Below are 9,524 nucleotides of genomic sequence, written 5' to 3'. Positions count from 1 at the left end.
AAAAAAAAACGTGTAGAAACTGCTATCGCTTTACGATTGAAGTCAAACAGCTCATTTCTGAAGCAGCAGATTTTTACTCCAGACGTAACTTGTGTTAGAGAGGTTTGGCTGATTTTAGGGGGTTATACAAAAGATGAATGGGAAACCTTTTTCTCCTATTTTCAATGTGTGTATTAAAATGTATAGTTTTAGTGCTTCCCAGTGGTAGAGTGGTTAAGTCACAGCACATGTAAGCCAGGCTCCAAGTGTAGCTTCGAATCCTGAAGCCGACTATTTACTGCATGTCCTCCCTTCTCTCTCATCCCCCCATTTCACGCTCGCCTTTCCTGTCTAAGAAAAGCCCTATGTATTTAAAAAAGCAATATACATAACATTAGCGCCGTGATACAAAATTGAAGTGTAATGATTATTGTGAGAAGAAACATCACGATTCACGATTATTGACCAAAAAGCAGTGAAATCCTTCATTCACCTTCATTCACAAGTCTAACAGCAACCCCTTCTTTGCAAGCTTTAGGATCAAACTTTCTGAATGAAAAAGTACTTATATTGTCAGCTAGATTACAAAGTGCGTAATGCATATTTTTACTATCTTGTCGTATAGATTAAACAGAAATAACTAACTATTGCTGCCAACAATGTCAACGCTTATAACTGTTTAGTACTAGTCATTTTGTGAGCTGAATAATCGATTATCCGAATAATCCCCATTCCCATGATCATTACATTCTAGAATCTGAAAACAAGAACTAGAGCTAGGATTTTGTCATCTCAACACAATCACCATCAGTATCAACCAATAGACTTATAGACATATAAAGTTTCTCTCATCTTCACTGTGTTAGATGAAATAACCCCGTATAAGTAAATAGTTGGGTTACTTTTATTAAAATTGCTGCTTGCTCACCAGAAACCCGGCAGTTCGTCCCTTAATGTCCGTTATATGATGTATGATCCCATCTCTGTACTTCTATCTATATTTAGAAACGTATTTCTTCAGTAATCAGTGACAGTGTTGATAAGTGCGGAGAAGCTGTCCTCAGGCTGTCTGTCTCTGTGTCCTCTCCATCGGAGGGAATGCCAATTATTTGCTCCCCGTAAGAGAAGAATCACACCAGCTCACAGAAATTACAGCAAGATGGGGTCATCCAAATGCCTTTTCATCTATTCAATCATCCGACTCAACATTAGCGGTGGAAAGTGCTCGGTACTTCTGCGCCTCTCCCTAATGAATTGAGAACCGACATTGAAAATGAGCTAATACATTCTGTGGACTGGACGTTTATTAGTGCAATTCCCCGATGTTATTATGATTGACACAGGAGATTTACATGTGTCTACTGTCTGCAAAGTGTGCCGTTTGGCCATTACAACAAAATAAAAAAAACAACATTTCCTTCAATTCTACAACTTTTATATTGTTACTAACTTATACCATTACTATATATTGCATTTCATTAAGTTATAATACAAGGAAGAGCCAAAAATCTCATATGGATCAGTCTCAAAAAAATTTGTTCCCATTTTTTCATTTTATTGCTTCCAATATTAATTCTAATTCTTCTTCTCTCATCAGCATTTATTAACACAAAAAACAAAAAAACATAACATTTTATTCCTCAAAATTAAGAACCTTTTACTGCCAGGAAGAATAGCAAGCTGTAAAGTATAAATACATTAATGTCATATACCCATGGGTTATTCAACAAGCCATAAATTGTTCCATCAAACACAACACAATCACTGAAATCCAAAGCATTATCTGCACTAGGGCTTTAGTTTAGTTAACCAGTTTACTCATTGGGCCGGTCTTGGGTCCAGTCAGCGGCATTTATCTAGTTCTCTATATTTCTCTACACAGAAACAAGTGCAGCGCGTCATTATCAGCTCCTCCTCACACACGTTAGCACATAGCATGACACTCTGAGCTTCAAACAGCAGAGGCCTTCACATGTCAACAACGCGCCGCTCATGAAATAACCAGCTCTTCGGTGCAACATGAAACCTGCCTCAGTACCCACACATTGGGGGCAGAACACAGTGCGACTAATTGGGATTATAAAAAACAATTTATAGAAAAGTGCTTCTGCCTCCCCGTGTGTTGTAATGCAGAGCTGCCGTGCATAATGTATTCAATGTCGAGGCTGGGGAGATATTTCCCATCTGCATATGAAACGCTCGCCCCAGAAATAGCTTTAACTCTGTGAGTAGAAAAGAAGCTCTAGTGAAAGTGGATAGAAAAAGGGGGTGGCCAAATGGGACTTTTGAGTTTAGCTACACTTCATTGTCCCTTTATGGCAGACTTATTTACTGCTACTGTGGTATTTACCGGTACTTTAACCCATTCACTTCAAATTGGTGGTGACCTCATTCCGGACACAGGAGCTCTAAGAAAATTAAGCAAACCCAGACTCTATTACGTGTCATTTTTTAGTTGTTAAAGCTTCCCAAACGCAAACTATAACCAATACTGTGATGGGTTAGGGTTAAAAATTAATCAAGTGATATTTTAGACATTCAAATAAGGGAATAAGATTGATGGACATTTCGCTTTAGTCTGATACTCAAACCTCTTAAACTAAAATGTTCAAAGACATGTTTTAACATAGTATGTTGGATTGACAGTATCATTTGACTACTGTTATTGAGATACTAAGCAAATATATATCGAGACATTCATTTTTCTTCTATATGGCGTGCCTCTAATTTAGACACAGACATGGTATAACGTAGAGTGTATGTTCTCAGTAAATCCTCTTTCATGATGCGTAAAATTTGTCATTCATTTCAACACATTGGATTTCAGAGTGCGTTTGTATTCTTAACATGTTTACAGAAGGATGGATTGGCTGTTCAAGTTGCTTATAAGTATGTAAAGGAGCGCTTGATATTATCCCGACAGTCCAGATAAGAGCAGCATCAGGCCACCGCGCCATTAAAATGCACAGGTGCCTCTTTGCACTGTCCCTGCCTAGCAACAGACCGAGATGTACTTAAACTTCCCAGCAGGCAGCGTTACACAATCTCCAATCTCTGATGATCAACCGAGCACATGTGAGCCATAATCTGCTGCTGAAAACAAAAACAGCGCTGTAACTGATATGAACGAGAGATGTGTCTTCTTTGTGCTCTAGAAAAGACTTGACCAGGACTCAAAGTGGACACTTAAAGGACAAAATCTGGTATTTTTTAAACTGGATACAGTACAATACAGAAAGGTTACAGAAAAGATTTGAAAAGGCATTTTATCTGACAGTGTATCATAAATCCTCCTATGAGAGAGCGACTGTACAGGTGGCAGATATATTGAAAAGGTTTAATTTTGGTTATTTTAATATTAAGTATAGAGTCTATAATAAAAACTGTTTTGAAGGCTGCAAAAAGAGCACAAACACAAAATAAAACTGAAAACAGTGCAAGCAAAGGTAGAAAGGTTATATTGTTATACTTTTGAATGCGTTTTACAGTCACATTTCTGATGGATAGCCATAATATTGTATGGATATCGGATATGGGAATATGAGATAATAAAAGAAAAATATATCTATATTATTTTTTGTAACTTTCGCCTAACCCTACAGTTTGATTTTAAGTGACAGAGTAAATTTTGAAAACAACATACTGAGCGACATTTGGTTTCATTACATTTTTGCTGTTAAACTGCATTTATAAAGGTAAATGTGCGATGTTTTCAGCAGCCTCACTTGAACACTATATATTTCTCTAATATTTTAGCATGTCATGACAAGCTCTTGCAAACGTTCCTTTCTTGTTGGTGTGAAAGGCTCAAGCGGTGCATAATCAGAGTGGCATAGAGGCGAGCGCAGCAGAGCACAGCCAGGGCAAAATGAGACTGTGCCGCTTTAATGCCGAGAACATGTGCCAGGATGTTGCAGCACCCAGCCGCCCCTCACAAACCCACCCACACCCCCCACCCCCGCCGGGACCACATGCGGGATCTACGGCCTTGGCTGTATTCCTGGCAGGATATGTTTGTATGTGCCGCTACACCTCACATCGGTCTGACTGTGAAAGAAAGAAACGGGGCACCCAGAGGTCTTCGTGGTGATGATGATGGTGGTGGTGGTGATGGTGATGATGGTGGTGGTGGTGATGAAGCAGCAGCGCTGAGCAACACAAACAGCTGTCTTTAATTAAGGCTGCACTGTACGTGTCCTTGAGCGTGTCGGAGCAGAGCGACGGGGCATGCAATATTTAGGATAAATGAATCTGGTGTCGCACTTTTGTTTAACTTATGTGAATATCTACAACGTGTTCAGTTGGAGCCACAGCGCAGCTTTAGGGCTGACAGTGGAATTCTTCATATCTGGACAGGCTTTTAGACATTTAGAGGATAATTTAAGATGAGCTGCACATTCTGGTGGAAAACAATGGAGCGAGGATGAAGCAGCAACAATCGTGTATCTGCACAGCACCCGTGCAGCGCAAAAACAATGGTATAACAGACCTTTTATTCTGCTTCAGTCAAAACAACCTGACAAAAGCAATGATCTAATTCCAGCTATATTCAAGAAACCTAACTTTGAGGTGTGAAGGGCTGGGTGCTGTTTAAAGGTACCCGTGTGGTAGCCCAGAAATACTTTAGGTACTGCCAGTATTGAAAACAGGTACCAATTAATACATATTTTCGACAGCGAGTATTTATGCCTGGTGGGTGCTACAGGAGTGCATTATAAAAGGTTTTAATGCAGTGTCACCACAAATAAACGAATGAATGAAAACTACATAATGGTTCTGATTTGTTTTACTAGATACATACAGTATATATATAAATACACAGAACAGGCACCCGTACTGTATTGTCCAAGCACTTAGTTACACTTGAAAAAAAACTGAAATGCACCCAGCCATAGGTGTATGCACTATGCAGCAACTTAATGAGGACCTTGTTAGTGGTTTACTGTCTTACTTCATTTGATTGCACAGTGCTATGTTTCTTAGATATGCGTATTTGATTTCGGTCATATCAAGAAAATCATTTGGATGACACTGCATTAGCTGATCTCTTAATGCTGTACTTTCACTTCTTTGCTGTCTATAGAACTGCAGTGGTCCCCAGGCAAGACCGAACTCGTGTGGAACCAGATGCATTTTCTTCACAATTATTTCTTCATGTATTGATGATATGGAAAAATGCCTTTTTACATATTTATTCATGCAAAGGTGGAAGATTTGCTTTGCTGCACTGGGAAGAGCTTTCTTTATCTTGTGCATGTATTTAATGGATTCTTTTTTTGAAAGCCTTTTTGTCCAAATGCAATAAAAAGGCAGCGTTCAGAACCATCAGGAAGTGGCTCTAAATGTTTACTGCCCTGTTGTCCGTTTGCAGTTTGTGGATATTTTATGTCTAAAGGCTTGTTTTGACGTAAAATAAATTGAGCAGAAGTGAACTGTGGCTTGGGGAGCCTTTTGGATTGAATGTGGAAATGTTATTTACTTGGATGCATGAAGAGCACACCGTGGAGCGTGTGCCATTCATTCAATTTGTCAGGGTTTCTAAACCGATGAACTGAGCCGTGGAGTCGGAGCGACGATCTCTCTGAAGCCAAGCGGCTGACATCGACTACAGCAGGTTGTACGTGGTTATAACTGTCAGCCATCATCACAGTCTCCATCTGACACACTCCATGTATTAAACAGCAGCTCTGGGCTTTGAGGAACCAACAGTCTCACACAAACTCACTAAAGCTGACTTAAAGCAGAATAGGGAACAACGTGGGGGATTCATTAGATTATGATGCACACAATAAAACAGGTCCAATGTTTAAGTAAAGTAATTCAAATAGTTTATTTTCTTTTTCTATTCTCCATGTCTTGCAGAAAAAAGAAAAAAAAAGAAAAAAGTAGCTTGACGTGGCGACTCCAACAAGTGATGTTCCACACATGATGACATAGCCTGTAACTCTATATTTTTAACTGGATTTGTCAACTTCATTCAAATACAGACATAGTATTGTGTGGCTGCTTGTCCTAGCGCTCACCAAAGACAATAAAAATAAGAAAATCAGACTTGCCCACCTTTTAGGATATTTGTTTGGGAGATATATTGTGCAAATGTGACACCACAACATTAGAGAATACTTATAGTTTAAAATCGTGCGCCGATGTTTTGAACGGGTTATTTTCCCTGTCCACATGGAAGAAACACTGGGACAGAATATGTCCTTCTTTGTCAGCAGAATTGATTGCTGAGTGATTGCTGTCCGTTGAAAGGACTTATCATGTCAGATCATGTGATGTTGGTCTGGTCCGGGAATCGAACCCATGATCGCCTCCCAAGAAGGAGATCATGGGTTTGATTCCCGGACCAGACCAACATCACATGATCTCTCTGGGTGGAGTCTGCATGTCCTCCCCGTGTTATCGTGGGTTCTCTCCAGGTTCTCCAGCTCCTCCCACCGTCCAAACACATGCATGTGTTAGGTAAAAATTGGTAACTCTAAATTGGCCCTAGTGAATGAATGTGAGCGTGAACTGTCTGTAATGTTTATGTCTCTGTGTTGGCCCTGTGACGAGTTGGCCCCTGTCCAGGGTGTGCCCCGCCTAAGGCCCGAAGTCACTGGGATAGGCTCCAGTCACCCGCGACCCCGAAAGGGAACAAGCGGTAGAAAATGGATGGATGAAAGGACTTAATAACCATAAGATTAATATGACAATTTTGTGGAGCCAATCCCAATGATGATAGGGTTCAACATTTGTGCATTTTTATTTTTATATATTTAGAGGGGATAAACCGTCATTCTCCCATAATGTTTTATAGGCCAATATCCTCCATCTGAAATGATTACATATAATTCTAGAAATATGTCGGTGTAATCCCTCATTCGTCCAGGCGTGTTCCATAGTAGAAAAAGCTTCAGTTGTAGTCATCTGGACTCAGTTTGAAAAAATAGACGTTTCGACTCTCATCCAAGAGTCATTGTCAATAAAAGAATTTAGATCGAGAACTCCGATATTAATACTGTTCTGTGGTAAGACCCGCCCATTGGGCGGAGCCTTCCTGAAGTAGAAAGAGTTGTTTGTTTCAACAGAAACTCCCCCCTTGTATCTACCGAGCTAGCCTATTCAGAATCTTAATGGCCTATTAGAATCCTCTTTGTCTTTGTGAGACCCTGGCTCAACCACCCTGAGTACCTGATTAGCATCTAAATGTCCTGGTCCTGGTCTTCTACCTTTCCAGGGGTTCAGTAAACCATTATAGATACCAGGAAGATTAAACCTTAGCCCTCCATTCCTGTTTAAAGAAGGTCTTTCTTTTTAACAAAAATAGCTTCCTTGACTCCTCTTTCAAACCATCTTTTCTCCCTGCTTAAAACCTTCACCTCACCATCTTCAAACGAGTGATTAGAGGCTTCAAGATGGAGATGCACGGCACTCTGAGGTCCTGAACTTGTATTTCTTCTGTGCTGATAGAGCCTCTTGTGTAGAGGCTGTTTTGTCTCACCTATGTAACGTTCTTTACAGCTTTCTTCACTGCATTGGATCGAATAAACTACATTGCTCTGTTTTTGAGTTGGCAACTTGTCCTTAGGGTGAACCAGTTTTTTGTCTTAAAGTGTTTCCTGGTTTAAAATAAACAGGGACTTCGTGTAAACACGTGTAACACGAAGTCCCTGTTTGTGAATTGTGAATTCAGCTCAAGTCCTACAAATGCAATTCGATTAGCAGGCAACATACTCCAACTTGGCACTTACTCTGAGGTTATTTCAATCCCTGACTGACAAACACAGACACACTGTGAGAAAAATACTAGCTGCAGATCTGTTCCCATGGCAACGACGGCCAATAGATCCTTTGACTGAGGACGAACATCTCTGTAAACCTATTAAAGTACGACACCTACACACGTCCGAATGTCCCACAAAAACGCACCAAATCGCATGGACGCACAAACCTCTCCGGTACAAACCTCCCACGCGTCTTTATGGCAAAAAATACACACAAGGCACTTTCAAATGTGGAAGGATTTCTCTTTGGCCTGAGCACTGCACACGGCAACAAAACCGAGAAGAGGCTTAGGTGAAGGGTGAGTGGGCGGTAAAATGTTTTTCCAAACCGGCATCTTGATCCCTCATTTCATTCAGATAACAAAAACGGTGGGCAATGAATACAAATGTGGCCATCATTACCAACAGCTTTTCAATAGTGAATAGAGTGAAGCAGCACAAAAGCTGTAAATCAGAAATGTAAATGTAATGTCTTTTTCTTAAGTTTAAGTTGCTTTTTTTTACCTCCACTGACAGGACGGCCACCAATTATATTACTTTCTGTAGATGTCAGTAAGCCAAGCAGCGCTGCCAAATTGTCTCGATTGATTATTGAAAACTTAAAGGGCCTTTAAGACACAGCGTACATTAGGCCCGGTGCCAAAGAACACCACGTCCTCCTGAGACCACGTCATCCCTGTGGTGGTGGCCATCTGAAGACACCACAGCATGAATAAAAGTCTGTGTGATGTTGTATTGTTGTAGTCACTAGCGTCTACAGAGCTGTAGAGTCCTCAGACAAAAAAAAGTGACACACAAAGTGTTATCATGTGGCCAGATGTTCCTTGGCAAACATTTTAGTGCTGATCATACAGATGCTTGACCTGGTGAAGAATAAGCACTTCTCCAATGAAGATGTGAGTCTGGTCACAGGTACACGCATTGTCAGTCTGTATCAAAAGAATATGGCCGCTTATGGCAAAAAAGAACAGAACAAATATCACAGGGGACTGAAAAATGTTGCAGATTTATGCAGAGTCAATGAGTGAAGCACAAAACTCTAATGATCTGAGATGAGATGGCAGATGATGAATGAGCTAAGCCGCTTCCCATGTGTCTGAGATCAACTGAAATAAACAAACTTGATTGCACGGCTCTGTTGTAGTTTGGCCTGAGACGCAGCGGTGGAGGTGACGACGCGACTGAGATGGTCTCTATAGAATATACAGGGAGATTCAGTCTGGATCCAAGGCAAACAGAGCCTGAAGTGGAAGAAGAGTCCTCTATGTGCATGGCACAAACACACAAGTGATTTAAGGACACAACAATATAGTATTAAAAAAAACACCACTACACGCTAACATTTCAAACTTGATTTTGATACTAAGAAAAAGGCTTTACATTACGTTTTGATACCACAGTAATATATATTACAATGGTATTTGTATCTAGATTGAATAGTTTTAATATTGATTAGAATCTGGGTATTTGACAAACCTATATCATTCCTCAAAATATCCAACCATTTACCATTTCTGTTACATAACCCTCAAACAGCTGCAAAAAATAATTTTCTTTTTTTTCTCATTGTTATTTATTTAGCCAATAGTTAATTTAATTTGTTAATACAATAATTTCGGCATTGGCTACATCTCATAGAATGTTATGCCTTTGCTCAACAAAGGACTCAGAAGCGAGGCATTGTTTTCCAGAAAGGAGTGGACTAAATAAATTATTTCTCAGCGCTAAATGTCCCTTCCCCTGTGAGTTGGAGTTGAAACATTAGAGTACGCACAG

General features: G+C 40.1%; 1 protein-coding gene across 2 annotated transcripts in view; it reads right to left on the bottom strand.

The window, feature by feature from the left end:
* LOC140348610 (UPF0606 protein KIAA1549L-like) overlaps positions 1–9,524 on the bottom strand; it is a 77,375-nt gene that overhangs the window by 66,715 nt on the left and 1,136 nt on the right. The gene's annotated exons all lie outside the window — the stretch shown is intronic.

Source organism: Eucyclogobius newberryi, unplaced genomic scaffold (assembly GCF_026437365.1).
Source record: "Eucyclogobius newberryi isolate DKJ021-1_F unplaced genomic scaffold, fEucNew1.0.hap1 SCAF_7, whole genome shotgun sequence".
NCBI classification, from domain to species: domain Eukaryota; kingdom Metazoa; phylum Chordata; class Actinopteri; order Gobiiformes; family Gobiidae; genus Eucyclogobius; species Eucyclogobius newberryi.
Note: the sequence above shows the minus strand (reverse complement) of the source record. Positions and strands in the feature narration are given on the sequence as shown.